At 42.2% G+C, this 16,210-nt stretch overlaps 1 pseudogene; it reads right to left on the bottom strand.

Moving 5' to 3' along the window:
• Window positions 1-15,839, bottom strand: part of LOC111950949 (gamma-aminobutyric acid receptor subunit alpha-3-like) — a 141,704-nt pseudogene extending 125,865 nt beyond the window's left edge.
• Between the last annotated feature and the right edge of the window lie 371 nt (window positions 15,840-16,210).

Genomic DNA, 16,210 nt, shown 5'->3' with positions numbered 1-16,210 from the left:
ATTTGTTGGGGTGCTGTGTAGATTGGAGTGGGTCTAGGATTTCTGGGATAATGGTGTTGATGTGAGCCATGACCAGCCTTTCAAAGCACTTCATGGCTACAGACGTGAGTGCTACGTGTCGGTAGTCATTTGGGCAGGTTACCTTAGTGTTCTTGGGCACAGGGACTATGGTAGTCTGCTTGAAACATGTTGGTATTACAGACTCAGTCAGGGACCGGTTGAAAATGTCAGTGAAGACACTTGCCAGTTGGTCAGCGCATGCTCGGAGTACACGTCCTGGTAATCCGTCTGGCCCTACGGCCTTGTGATTGTTGACCTGTTAAAAGGTCTTACTCACATCAGCTACGGAGAGCGTAGTCCCACAGTCGTCTGGAACAGTTGATGCTCTCATGCATGCTTCAGTGTTACTTGCCTCGAAGCTAGCATAGAAGTAATTTAGCTAATCTGGTAGGCTCGTGTCACTGGGCAGCTTGCGGCCGTGCTTCCCTTTGTATCCTGTAATAGTTTGCAAGCCCTGCCACATCCGACGAGCGTCGGAGCCGGTTTTGGTACAATTCAATCGTTGCCTGTTTGATGGTTCGTCGGAAGGCATAGCGGGATTTCTTATAAGCATCCGGGTTAGAGTCCCGCTCCTTGAAAGCGGCAGTTCTACCCTTTAGCTCAGTGCGGATGTTGCCTGTTATCCATGGCTTCTGGTTGGGGTATGTACATATGGTCACTGTGGGGACGACGCCATCGATGCACTTATTGATGAAGCCAGTGCCTGATGTGGTGTACTTCTCAATGCAATCGGAAGAATCCCGGAACATATTCCAGTCTGTGCTAGCAAAACAGTCCTGTAGCTTAGCATCTGCTTGATCTGACCACTTTCTTATTGACCGAGTCACTGGTGCTTCCTGCTTTAGTTTTTGCTTGTAAGCAGGAATCAGGAAGATAGAATTATGATCAGATTTGCCAAATGGAGGGCGAGGGAGAGCTTTGTACACATCTCTGTGTGTGGAGTAAAGGTGGTCTAGAGTTAATGTCAGTTTGATCTCTGGAAAATCAGTTGAAGCACATTGATTTAACGAAAAATAAAAAGTTCACTCAACAAGTTATTCAATCCAAATCCTTTACTAGGTTGAAGTAACTTTAGGTTATGCTAACTCTACACGAAATCCGAATTGTATTTGATTTGCAAATTTAAAGCAGCCAGGTTACAAACTTTTTTAAGTTGACTCAACAAATATTTTTTTACAGTGTATGGTGTCCTCAGCCTGGGCGGTCTACTCCTGTTTACACACAGACTGGGGGGGCTGAGAGGGCACTAACGATTTGACAGCTTTGTCTTTGCAACCCCTAAATCTAACAGTCCAGGACATACAGGAGTGGAGCCCACTAGTGGGAGGCACCGGTGACTGACAGGCCAGGTAAATCAGAAGGGAAAAACATTTAGTCACTTCTGACTGCAAGGTGAGACAACCTAATTAAGCTTTTTATTGGTGTGATGCTGTGATATCAGTGCTGTAGTTGCAGCACTCCAGGAGCAGACAGCAGAGATCAAACTGACATTAATGGCTGAATAGGCAAGGTCAACAAGGCCTCTTAACAGCCTGGCTCCTCTAAAGCCTCTACTACAGGATGACGGGCTAGACCGTGACAGGGGGCAGAAAGAGGTGTCTGCCAATTAAGTATATACTGTATCATCTCCATGAGCAAGAATGACTGGGTAAAAACAGGCATSAAAAAGGCATGGTTAGTGACTGAGGCGGAGCAAAAATACCTTGGCTTTCATATGAATGTGATAAGCATATRGGATACTGCAGTGGGAACARGGCGGGCTAGACACGTGTGATGAGGAGGAGTCATGTCAGAGAAACATCTTGTGTTTGACTTAACATCATTAACAAATAACATGGACTCAAGATATATTTTCAGAAAACCATTGAAAGTTAATTTTTCTACAACTGTCAACTTGGRAAAGGGCAAGATCTCTAATGCCCACCCACATTTGTTCAAATAAAGCATGATTTGGCAATTTCTTCTGAGATATTGCTTGTTCTGCAATATTTGACACCCATTTATCAAAATTTRCAAACTGTACAATACAGAAATGAACGGCTCTGCAGATACAACAATTCCCATARAACTAATACATGGAATGTGAACACAATCCAGTTATGCATTTCCAAAAAGGGCATAAGTGGGGAAAATGCCATACATAAATATATATTTCACAATATAGCACAACCCACTAGTCATAATCTGATAGCTGTGATACAAACTGGAATTACATAGCAGACATTTAGCCTTCAAATAGGTACTTACCGGTACGAGATAGATAAGACATTTAACTATTTGGAATAACCTCATACAGGCACTCATAAGGGGCAATAGAATAATGGCAAGGGCTCCAATATTGTGTACCATATTGAAATCACACCCTGTGCATCTCTCCAGATACACATCTCAAGCCTCCACACACACCGTTACTCAGCTAAATAGCTAGATTTGTGAAGATAACATACTTTCAGAATCATTATGCAAATGAGTGTGACTGTACAATTAGTCTTTCTAGAGACCTGCAGGATAATGCAACAGCGATGGCACAGATCATTACAACAGTAAATTAAAAACATACTTTCCCCATTCCATTGGAAAGCAGATGTTACATGTGGGATAGGARGCTGCCTCCCAGGCAAAATCTGTCTCCGAGCATTAAGGGTTCCCGCCAAAGACCAATGGCTTCTTTAGCACACCACCAGCTATGTTGTATTACCTAATGCTATGTTACACCATGTATTCAGCCCACCTTTTCCACTACTTGGGTAATGTGTCCATGTTAAAATCCTTGACTTTTCCATGTTACTGTTCTGATTGTCTTAACTTAAATCGGCGAACATATTGAGACAGCAGTCTCTAACTCACACTATTTAGACACGATGGAGTAAATGGGCCAAAGCAAACATCGCACAATAGAATCATGTGATTCAGAGGAAAGAAGGAAATTGAACAACCCCAAATTATGCATTCTCACCTCCAACAGCATGAGAAAAACAAGCAATGAATGATTAGGCCAATGATAGTTGTTGTTGTGAACAGGAGATGAGAGGGAAGGTGGGGATAATTCCACCACAGTACCTGCTATGGTTTACATCTCCRCTCACTGGAGACACTAATACTGGGGATTTACATACACTATCAGTCTGTCCTACTAACACAGATATGGTGGATGAAACACTATTGAAGAGATCCACACTGCAGTGCAGAGACATTATAGAAAAAAAGCGATCCTTTATGGTAAAGTAATGATTCTCTGCAGTAAGGTGCAATATCTTCCCAAGACGACATTCCTATAACATTTTACAGTTTCCTTTGTAAGAGTTCTTAGACGGAGAGATGGAGAAAAGCCTTGGGGTACTAAGGAGGAATCAGAAATTGCTCTGTTTGCTCAAGACAAGGACAGGAAGGAGAATAAAAAAATCTCATTATAAGTAGCGTTTTCAGTGCCTAAGTACCTAATGGATCATACTTCAGCAGCACTAGACTAGCATTCCCCTCATTGTGTTCCAACTGCAGCATTCCTCCCCCCAACCTGGTCTCAGAGCATTGAATATTATTCTGTACGTAAATCCGAGACACTCCATTCATATAGTATGATATGTTACATTTCGTATGGTACTGTATGTATTAATTTGTGGATGTCCGTCACCCATTTCGTATTATATRTGACAAATTACAATTCGGATTATATGTTACGAATTTGCAAAACGTACAATATGTTATGAAATATGGTCTATGTTATCAATTTGCAAAACTTACAATAYGTTCCGAATTTGCAAAACATACAATCTGTACGAATTTGTAAAATGTACAATATGTTACGAATTTGCAAAACATATGATATGTTACGAATTCTAGCTAGGTGGCTAATGCTATCTAGCTCGTTAACATTAGCTAGGCTAGGGATTAGGGTTAAGTTTAGGAGTTAGGTTAAAGGGTTAAGGTTAGGGTTAGCTAACATGCTAAGTAGTTGCAAAGTAGCTAAAAAGTAGTTGAAAAGATGCCAATTAGCTAAAATGCTAAAGTTGTCCGTGACGAGATTCAAACTCACAAACTTTGGGTTGCTAGACATTTGCGTTATAAGCCTACYCATCCACCCAGAACAACCGCCCTACTTAAGTAACTATCTGTCTTTTGTAACCATAACAAACGTAACATATCATACTAAATGGACTGTCTCGGATTTACGTACAGAATAATGGGAAATGCTCTGAGACCAGGTTGCTCYCCCAGCTAATCCAAATWGCTTCATTCCATCAGAACATTACTAGCCAAGCATACCACAGAYGACACTGCTACATCAACACTTAATGTATTTATTGATGCTTTGATTTATAGATTTTCTATTACCACACATGAGTAAGGAATACTGTAAAAGCATGTTGCCTAATAGGGGATGTCGGTACATGTAAAGGGTAATGAGGAGTGATAAACTGATGTGACTAACTAGCCATATTGTTGGAGTGATATGCCTGAGCATGTATTTACATGAAACATGAAACACATTATACATTTTGTTCCTGGCCTGCGAAAAAAAAGGATACAGTTCTTCAACTGAGACAACCCAACTCAAATGAATGGTAGTCTTGAAATATACAGGAGCTGAGTCGTTTGTTAGCCCTTTGATGGTTAATCGAACGTCCAAACACCCACTCAATTCACATCACGCTAGAGGTGAAGAGAGCCTTACAACACTCACGTTGAGGCAAAGAACTGCAATCCCATTAAAAAGAGGGAAACATGAGGCAAAGGTCTCCAAGGGCAACACTTTAATAAAACAGACGCAAATGTACATAGTGGAATGCCATTTCCATTTTGCAGCTTGCCTTTACATTAACCTGCAGCATCAGCAACTTTAACTGCAGCTCTGGGCAGCGCCTGCCTTCAAGGGGATGACAACACAACGGATTGGGGGCAAGAGGCKGGGRRGGRGGGGGGGGGGGGGGGGGGGGGGGCTGTGGGTTAATGCTCCTCGCCTCAAATGTCAACAAGCACATTTATGAAATGCTCACTCCATCAGGCGTCCTCAGAGGACAGCCTCAACAAAACTGGTGGTGTAACATAACGTGGCAAACAGAGCAGAGCCTCACTAGAGAGGGGCAATTACTGTACTGGATGTTCTGCTACTTGGTCTGTAAGGCTGACACCAGACCCATTGAGACCTGGCAATAAAAACTAGAACGGTCATAACTTGCTAATTTTTTACAATTATTTGTGTTTTCCTTTTCTTTCACACCAAATAGAATCATACACACAAACAATAACTACATCTCCTCTGCCCAGACACGCATGCTCACACCTCCATCCCTATTGCCTGCATAATTGTTTTCCACATGACCTTAAATTGTACCAATTCGTTTTTCTCGATCACCCATGCTATTTCAATATTTCAGTAATAAATCATAAAWTTTTTCCATTGTGTTAATGATGGCAGATTGATTGATGAGAAGAGAATCGTCCAGCCAATTGGGTATCTCTATCAAGGCACAAGGCGAGACCCAGAAGCAGACACAGGAGGCAGATGGTTTATTTTTATTAATCCAAAGTGGTAGGCAAGAGAATGGTCGTGGACAGGCAAAAAGGTCAAAACCAGATCAGAGTCCAATGGGTAGCGAAGAGCAGGCAGAATCAAGGTCAGGGCAGGCAGGAAAGTAGTCCAGAGTCAGTCAGGGGTTAGTACCGGGAGGATTATAAAAAGAGAATAGAAAAGGAGCACAGGAAAAACACACTGGTTGAYTTGMCTAAACATACAAGATGAACTGGCACAGAGAGACMGGAAACAGAGGGATAAATACACTGGGGAAAATAAGCGACACCTGGAGGGGGTGGAGACAATCACAGGAACAGGTGAAACAGATCAGGGCGTGACAATCTCACTACATCCCCATGTCTTGAAATATTCAGACAAACATACTTTTAATCAGTCTACATTGTAATACTTCTGACAGCCAACTTCCTAGCTCTGCCCTTAACTTTTGGACTTTAAAGCATTCCCAGAAAGTATGGATTATTGAGTCATTATTCAATTTACACTTAAGACTCTGCTGTTGTGCTGTAGAATTTGTGAATTTTGTCTCTTGTACAATACATTCTATGTATTAGTTTATACTGGATTAAGCATACTTTTTTATTCATTGTAATTCCGTTAGTTATGCTCCTACATTCTTGTGCCAACATCAGTTCTTTTTAAGTCTTGGTTCCAATAGTTTATATATTTTTCTAAGTGATTGTATTTTGGAAAGGCTCTCTCTTATATAGCTTACCTATCATATRAACATCMTTTTCTGACTCAAATAAGATTAGCTCGAGGATGCTCTGATGGCCAAATTATTTGAAATCAAACCTTCATGATAAGTAAGTTTTAATTTGCATGTATTTGAAAATATATACACTGGCCAGTCCAAAATTGCTTTTTAATTTTGCAATTTAAAGGAACAGTYGAGCATGCTTTTGAGCTATAAACTCAGCAAAAAAAGAAACAACCCTTTTTCAGGACCCTGTCTTTCAAAGATAATTCGTAAAAATCMAAATAACTTCACAGATCTTCATTGTAAAGGGTTTAAACACTGTTTCCCATGCTTGTTCAATGAACCATAAACAATTAATGAACATGCACCTGTGGAACGGTTGTTAAGACACTAACAGCTTACAGACGGTAGGCAATTAAGGTCACAGTTATGAAAACTTATGACACTAAAAAGAGGCCTTTCTACTGACTCTGAAAAACACCAAAAGAAAGATGCCCAGGGTCCCTGCTCATCTGCGTGAACGTGCCTTAGGCATGCTGCAAGGAGGSCAGGGCAAAAAATTGCAATGTCCGTACTGTGAGACGCCTAAGACAGCACTACAGGGAGACAGGACGGACAGCTGATCATCCTCGCAGTGGCAGACCACGTGTAACAACACCTGCACAGGATCGGTACATCCGAACATCACACCTGCGGGACAGGTACAGGATGGCAACAACAACTGCCCGAGTTACACCAGGAATGTGTGCTCAGAGTGTCCGCAATAGGCTGAGAGAAGCTGGACTGAGGGCTTGTAGGCCTTTTGTAAGGCAGGTCCTCACCAGACATCACCGGCAACAACGTAGCCTATGGGCACAAACCCACCGTCGCTGGACCAGACAGGACCGGCAAAAAGTGCTCTTCAGTGACGAGTCACAGTTTTGTCTCACCAGGAGTGATGATCGGATTCGCGTTTATCGTCGAAGGAATGAGCGTTACACCGAGGCCTATACTCTGGAGCGGGATCGATTTGGAGATGGAGGGTCCGTCATGGTCTGGCCGGTGTGTCACAGCATCATCGGACTGAGCTTGTTATCATTGCAGGCAATCTCAATGCTGTGCGTTACAGGGAAGACATCCTCCTCCCTCATGTGGTACCCTCCTGCAGGCTCAACCTGACATGACCCTCCAGCATGACAATGCCACCAGCCATACTGCTCGTTCTGTGAGTGATTTTCTGCAAGACAGGAATGTCAGTGTTCTGCCATTGCCAGCGAAGAGCCCGGATCTCAATCCCATTGAGCACGTCTGGGACCTGTTGGATCGGGGGGTGAGGGCTAKGGCCATTCCCCCCAGAAATGTCCGGAAACTTGCAGGTGCCATGGTGGAAGAGTGGGGTAACATCTCACAGCAAGAACTGGCTAATCTGGTGCAGTCCATGAGGAGGAGATGCAATACAGTACTTAATGCAGCTGGTGGCCACACCAGATACTGACTGTTACTTTTGATTTTGATCCCCCCTGTGTTCAGGGACACATTATTCAATTTCTGTTAGTCACATGTCTGTGGAACTTGTTCAGTTTATGTCTCAGTTGTTGAATCTTGTTATGTTCATACAAATATTTACACATGTTACGTTTGCTGAAAATAAACGCAGTTGACAGTGAGAGGAAGCTTCTTTTTTTGTTGAGTTTATAAGTTGCAGGTTGTCTTAGACCCCTTGCAGAACCTGGGGAGAGCTATCATATACTGTACTCTGTACCAACTTCTGCCTACAATTGTATTACTAAAGGAGAATTTTTWATACCTAAACAAAGAGTCTGTGTTTTCTTTCTACYACCAATATATACGTTTGATAATTATATAGACCTGATCATCTGTTGAAGAAATTGACCAACACTAACAAAATTGCAAAAGGGTTTTCTAATGATCAATAGCCTTTTAAAATTATGAACTTGGATTAGCTAACACAACGTGCCATTGGAACATAGAAGTGATGGTTGCTGATAATAGGCCTCTGTACGCCTATGTAGATATTCCATCAAAAATCTGCCGTTTCCAGCTACAATAGTAATTTACAACATTAACAATGTCTACACTGTATTTCTGATCAATGTGATGTTATTTTAATGAACMAAAAATTTGCTTTTCTTTACAAAACAAGGACATTTCTAAGTGACCCCAAACTTTTGAACAGTAGTGTACATGCTGATTTAGAAATCARAGCATGTCAGGCTATACTGTAGCCATACAACATTTAAAGCCATAGAAAACATAGAAAGTGAGTTAGGTTGAAATGGAACTAGGAGAGACAGACCTAGAGGGAGGGATGGAGGGGACAAGGAGGAGGAGGGGGGAGGAGGAGAGAGAGGGGATCTAGGGAACTAGGGAGCTAGAGAGCATACAGCAACAGTCCTCATTCCGTTCCAGAACTGTCATGGCCAGGTCTTATGGATGAGCAGGAGACACCAATGGGGAGAGTATGAGACAAGCTGCTTAGGCTCTGGTGGGACTCCCAGCCTATCAATACCATCAATCACCTGCCCCAACACGTCACAACGTATTACTACTGTCACTGAGATGCCCTATAAAGGAACATGACAGGTACTCTCTCTAGACCTTTGCTCTCATTGCTGCCCCCACTTTAAGTAACAACTTAAGGATTGGAAAGAATGCTGCTCCAAGTTCTAATCAGAACATATCTCACTTGAATAAGGCCCACCTGCCATTTTCTCTCAACTGATAATATCGATGTCTATTTAATATCTCTAATTTGATCACTTTCTGTCTTTTCAAAGTTTGATCATTTGTGTTAGGCAGCTTGTGGCACCATTCTGGCAGACCGTTTGAAATTAGACTCAGAGTGCCCCCACTAAGCTCTCCTCATAGCATGAGATTTAAATGATGAAACTGATGTGGATTAATAAATCATACCGACAAATTGACTCCTCTGTCTGTAAGAGAGAAAATAAGAGTTGAAGAAGAAGTGAACTCGGTTTAATCACTTTCCCGTAGTTGGAAGATCCGAATTATGAGGCTGAACTTGTCGGCTCTTGGTTAACAAGATGTACTGTGACCACAGGCGTGCAGAGAGAGACGTAGAGAAGAGTTGAATGGAGAAAAGGCCCAGGTCTCCACTAATCATTGCACGATGAGCCCTTAAGCCCAAAGTGGATGGTGGGTTAGAATGTTGCGTCCCTGAAAGACAGATCCAGCTCATTTAAACTTTAGGGCCAACAAGAAGCAGAGGAAGAGAGGGAGAGAGAGAGAGAGAGAGAAAGAGAGAGTGAGAGAAGCCAGGAGAAGATAAATTAAGCCAAAGTTGTGACATCATGCCGTAATATTTGACTTTGACTCCATTTTCATAACTACTGTTTTTAACTTTTCTCTCTCTTCTAAAATTCAACAATATCTGTTTGATAAAATGCACCAAATCAAACAACCTGTAGATCGACTGTTCAATGCCATCTATGTGAAAACACCTATAGCGTATCGTGTCCTTCAGGACACCATCTCACTGTGTTGTAGTGCACGGACTTCTCTCCTGATGAGAAGCCTAAACCTACATGCTGGCAGTACAGTGTTGGACAGTACTGCCATCCATGCGTGATATCACTGTTTCTTAATCCCAAAAGCATACCACTATTTGACTGAACTACATTTGCAAACTGTCATTCCACTTCTGGTTTTGAGAGTCACGGTACACTTCGCTGAAATATTCTGTGAGTAACCCTGACCATCTATATCGTGCTGGAGACAAAGATAGGAACATTCTTTCAGCCTGCTGTTTAGCTAGTTAGTGCTGAACTGATACTGTATGTACACTAAGTTGTTAGTAAGGACCACACACACACAACACACACACACACACACACAGCAACAAGCACACACACACCACCACAACACCATCACACACACACACACCACACACACACACGACACACACACCACACACACACACACACACACACACACACACAAAGAACATAACTTGAAGCCATACAACACTTCACATTAGGAGTGTGCAAAATGTGTTTACGTGGGCAGTTCAGCTATAGCACTTCCAGGGAAAACACAAACTGCACATACTGAATATCACAGACAGCAGCAGCAGAGACCTAATGCGCAGGATTCTCATTAGCACAACCCTGAACCATGCCCTATAGTTTATGCTAATTAAAGACGCACAGACAAACAAAACAAATATAACTTAATGGTTGTACACTGTACGCAATGAAAGTGAATTACTTTTAATTTGTCTGTGACTTCTATGTCCTGCACTATATTAGACAATGTGTGTGCGCAGTGAAGCACACAAAACAAGAAGACAGAAAGCAAGGAATGACTGGTTTGATCTATGTCCCTCCTAGTTTGAGTCTTACTGGCCTGAAGCTGGCTTCTCATCTTCCTCCTCCTCCTGCCCGCCCCTCAATCACTCCCATATCCCCCCCAAAGTCCCCAGGTCTGCATGTACAGTTGAAGTCAGAAGTTTACATACACTTAGGTTGGCTTAGGTTTTTTTCAACCACCGCACAAATTTCTTGTTAACAAACTATAGTTTTGGCAAGTCTGGTTAGGACATCTACTTCGTGCATGACACAAGTAATTTTTCCAACAATTGTTTACAGACAGATTATTTAACTTATAATTCACTGTATCACAATTCCAGTGGTCAGAAGTTTACATGCACTAGGTTGACTGGGCCTTTCCACAGCTTGGAAAATTCCAGAAAATGATGTCATGGCTTTAGAAGCTTCTGATAGGCTAATTGACATCATTTGAGTCAATTGGAGGTGTACCTGTGGATGTATTTCAAGCCTACCTCCAAACTCAGTGCTCTTTGCTTGACATCATGGGAAAATCAAAAGAAATCAGCCAAAAAATGGTAGACCTCCACAAGTCTGGTTCATCCTTGGGAGCAATTTCTAAATGCCTGAAGGTACACGTTCATCTGTACAAACAATAGTATGCAAGTTAAACACCATGGGACCACACATCCATCATACCGCTCAGGAAGGAGACACGTTCTGTCTCCTAGAGATGAACATACTTTGTGCAAAAAGTGCAATCATTCCCAGAACAACAGCAAAGGACCTTGTGAAGATACTGGAGGAAACATGTACAAAAGTATCTATATCCACAGTAAAACGAGTCCTATATCGACATAACCTGAAGGCCGTTGCAAGATCGAATCCCCGAGCTCTGTCGTTCTGCCCTAAACAAAACTGACTTGCCTGGTAAAATAAAAATGTTGTTGGGGGTGCTTTGCTAGGAGGGACTGGTGCACTTCACAAAATAGATGGCATCATGAGAGGGAAATTTATGTGGATATATTGAAGCAACATCTCAAGACATCAGTCAGGAAGTTAAAGCTTGGTYGCAAATGGGTSTTCCAAAYGGACAATGACCCCAARCATACTTCTAAAGTTGTGACAAAATGGCTTAAGGACAACAAGGTCAGGGTATTGGAGTGGCCATCACAAAGCCCTGACCTCAATCCCATAGAACATTTGTGGGCAGAACTGAAAAAGCGTGTGTGAGCAAGGAGGTGTACAAACCTGACTCAGTTACACCAGCTCTGTCAGGAGGAATGGGCCAAAATTCACCCAACTTATTGTGGGAAGCTTGTGGAAGACCCAAGTTAAACAATTTAAATGCAATGCTACCAAATACTAATTGAGTGTACGTAAACTTCTGAACCACTGGGAATGTGATGAAAGAAATAAAAGCTTAAATAAATCATTCTCTCTACCATTATTCTGACATTTCACATTCTTAAAATAAAGTGGTGATCCTAACTGACCTAAGACAGGGAATGTTTACTAGGAGTAAATGTCAGGAACTGTGAAAAACTGAGTTTAAATGTATTTGGTTAAGGTGTATGTAAACTTCTGACTTCAACTATATCTGTCCCCTCAGCCTCTGCCATGAGTCACAACCTGAGGGATGAAGCATCACCATGCTGAAAGGGCTCACCCAGTTTACCTCCTGTCAAGTGTCATCATCATCATATTCTCTTTGTACCATTGCCCCCTCTAGTTAGGCTCTGCCACAGAATTTTGATTCAAGCGCACAGTGACATCCCCATCTCCAAAAGGAGCCTATGGAGAAGAGAATATACGGTGTTCATTTGTTCATTTGGTGGTTACGAGCTGTTTACAGTACCATGACAACAGTGCCATGACAACAGTGTCAAAGAGTCAAGATGTCTTTTGATCCATTGTACATGACTGCTAGATTATGTGGGTTACGCAGTTCAATGCCAGACTAAATAATGTAATGCTGTGGGCACTGTAGGAGGCTGTGAGGTCACAAACAATGTTCCGCCCCCTAATTCCCTACAGGTGGAGTTTCATAGATAGAGAATCCGCCTTGGAGAAAGAGAAAGGGAGAAACAAAGAGCAGAAACTCGGCTCTAACTCATTACCCCGACTAACTCATCCCCCGTTCCCTGTTTATTTTGCTCATATCCCAAAAAATCCAGAGATATACCATTCCACAGAGACCTCCCAAACATGCCACTTCAGTGGGATCAAGCTTGCTGAGTCATGAGGGAGCAGTGAATAGTAGCTGCGTCTCAGAGAAAAAGCTTACTTCCTTCACTCTCTGTTCTCTCAAATCTGTCCTCCTCATACAGTTCCATATTCCCTGCTGGACCTGTAAATCTGAATGTCTCACTCCTCGACCGCCTAGCTGTGTACTGTGACGGAGGCTCTTTGCTCCATATGTCTGAGCAGATGAAGAAGCTGGCTGAGGCAAGTCGTTTTTCCTGTGGTCACACTCAAGAGTCCAGGGAGGGAGTCATCTCGTTGTGAGCCCTGTATCATGCAGAGCACAGGACAGAGAGATGGAAGGGGAAACCCGCAGACACACAGGCTAGTCTGTGTCCAATGAAAGCATGTACGGTCTGTATTTGAAGCATTGCAGGGGTTTTTCTCCTCTTTGCAGGGAGGAGACACCACGGGCAGGCAAAGGGGCCTAAAGAAGTAGAGTTGATGGGAGATGGAATGGTAAACGAATCCACTAAAGTCAGAGGTATAGCACCTCTTCCTGTGACCTCATAAGGAAAGGACTTTAACAGCATCAGTCCACTCTAACCTTCAGACAATACGAATGGTGTGGAGGACGAAAAGCTAATAAAGAAGTATATAGACATACAGTTTTTTTTACCCTGCCTTTTCCAAACTGTTGAAACCGTTCCTCTGCTCTGCTGCAGAACCAGACACATCTCTGAGGTCAGTGTTCTGTCTTAGGTGGCCTGTGGTCGAGGTAAGGCCTGAGTTCTGCTCTGCAGCTGGACAGAAATAGTGCCTGCCAACCCATTTTACTATGCTGCTTTTGTAGAGCACTTAACCTGCCATATTCATTACAGGAGACAAACCCCGCATTATCCTCCCCCTAGAAAAAAMMCGGTGAATCTACTAAGCATTTGACGTCAGGAGGCGTCTTTTGGACGTATTTATTTAGTCCCCCGGACGGCCTTGATTTCAAGTATATTTTTGGTCCGGTCCGAACCGGCCTACATTTGGCCCAAACATAGATGTTCACATTTGGTCTGGACCGGGCCTTGATTTAGCCCAAACAGATCTGAACCAATCGTAGACATCTATGATTCACAAGTTTGGACAGCACAGTACAGTAGAGCACAGCAGATTACAGTACATTACAGTACACAGTAAGGTAAAAAAATAAATAAAAAAAAAAGAGTATAGTACACTAAAGTACAGTAAAGTAAAGAAAAGTAAAGTATAGTGTACTGTATTGTACCCTACTTTACTCTAATGTATTCTACTGAACTAAACTGTACTCTACTGAATTAAACCAAACTGTGCTGTATTCTTCTCTAGATGTCTATGATTAGTTCTGATTTGGATCTGGTCTGCACCGACCAAATTTGTACYTGTTTGGGGGTGGGGCTCATTTGAATAATACCATCATGCTTTGAAAGTGTTGGTTTTACATATACATTTTGGTCATTCAGCAGACACTCTTATCCAGAGTGACTTACAGTCAGTGCATTCAACTAAGGTTGATGAACAACTACATATCACAGTCATAGCAAGAGAMAATCTGTAACCGTTACTCAGAATGTTATTGTAGTGGAAGTGGTCTGTTGGTTTATTCTGTATGTTGACTACTTTAAGCATCATCAACACCTGGAAAATATGTATTCTAACCTTTCATTCAGCAACTGAAATGAATGTGTTGTCAACTTCTGGAAAATATATTTTCAATGTCTTTTCAATGTAATTTTGCTTACTGGCAAGTTGTAACTATACATCTTTCATGTGATTTTTTATCTGCACTCACCAAATTTGGGGGCTTCAGTTTAGTTTTAACTACAATGATCACATAGGCCTATTTCTGACCCATTCAATATTGTATTTTTTACTTGATCTTTTTTAGTAGACTGTGCACACAGGCACTCACTCACACACGCACAAACCCAAACACACACACAGTATATGAACTGCATCATTGCCTTGTACCCTGTTTTAAAGCAACTAATCAGCACAGCTTTGTGTTCAGTCACAGTGAGCAGATGCACGTAGGTCCTGAAATATTGATGAGAGTGCTTTGATGAAAATCTACGTTGCATTAAAATTAGATATGTCTTCTCTTGACTCAATTTCATCCTGCTTTGACATAACTTATTCATTTCTCTTTTCTTTCGTTCGTGAACAGTTTGGAGAGCATGGTCTATATTTTACATGCCATTACAGTAGCCTATCAGTGAATATACCAGTTGATAATGGCGTTTGATTGAGCAGAATTTGATCAAATATAAATCACTGACAYCTGAGTAACCCTCGATAACAGTAATATTTTCGATATATTCCAAGGTTATGTAGTCTTTCCTACCTGTTCAGTGATTCTGTGTTGTTTCCAATAATTTGACAAAATCACAATGGAAAAGGCTATCTGGAAAGTCTGGATACATGTAAAACTATTGAAAAGAATAGAGATATGTTTAATTYCTCAATACGATAAGTAGCCTACCATTACAGCCTTCGGGTTGGTGTCGCATTGCCAGTTATTATACAGTGTCCTGAGTAGGCTAAGTCAATTCAACATATCCCGACGTAAGTGAGTAAATACATCACACATTGGCTTGTCCGCAAGGTAAATGTGCATTTTCTCACTTAAAACAAATACACCTTTTTCATTTAATGATAGCATAGCACCGCATTCTCTCATCAGAAACACCTCAACGCCGAGGCAGCCTACACTTCTCTCCGCTGCCGTTATGGCTAGGGGAGACCTGTTACCTTAACGCAATTATGTGCACAACACAAACAGCAGGTTGTTGCTTGTGAATGAAACATTGCAGTATATCATATCGACRATGGTGTTCCATGCCTCATTGACACATACACAAAACATTGGACAACAATAGATTTACAACCAGACACACACAAAACACACATTCTCACCAGAAAACAACGTTTCTTCTTGCTCTTATTTTCTTCCGACTTTTGATTTTCTTTCCGTCAATAGGCGCTGTTTTGGCCCAACTGATTTCTCCGGCAATTCTTATTCCACTGGATTTTGAAGTGTTTTTTTGTTACGGGGAAATTATGAGAGGGAAAGCGCTGTCATCGTGGAAAGCCTGCCCTCTTCAAACTAACCTTCCCGCCCCCTCCTTCTACCCTTCTCAGATTGGTGCTGGCTACCAGCAGATCCCCCACCCCAGAGGTGTGTTTCAAACCCGTCGTCCCTCATCACGTAGACACGGTGACAGTGGACATCCGCCGAGGGCTCCCGGGTAGCCTACTGGTTACCAATAAACACTGGTATGCCGCTCACGGCGGTTGCAGGCTCTGTTCTCTCACCTGTTTAGATGCAGACTGATGCTCGACCTGAAACTAGAGTAGCAGGTTCGTATTTCCAAAAACACTGTTTGCGCACATGTTCAACTACTGTTGCTACCATACATGTTC

This window comes from Salvelinus sp. IW2-2015, linkage group LG23 (genome assembly GCF_002910315.2).
Source record: "Salvelinus sp. IW2-2015 linkage group LG23, ASM291031v2, whole genome shotgun sequence".
Lineage (NCBI taxonomy): Eukaryota > Metazoa > Chordata > Actinopteri > Salmoniformes > Salmonidae > Salvelinus > Salvelinus sp. IW2-2015.
This window is presented reverse-complemented; position numbering and strand designations above follow the sequence as displayed.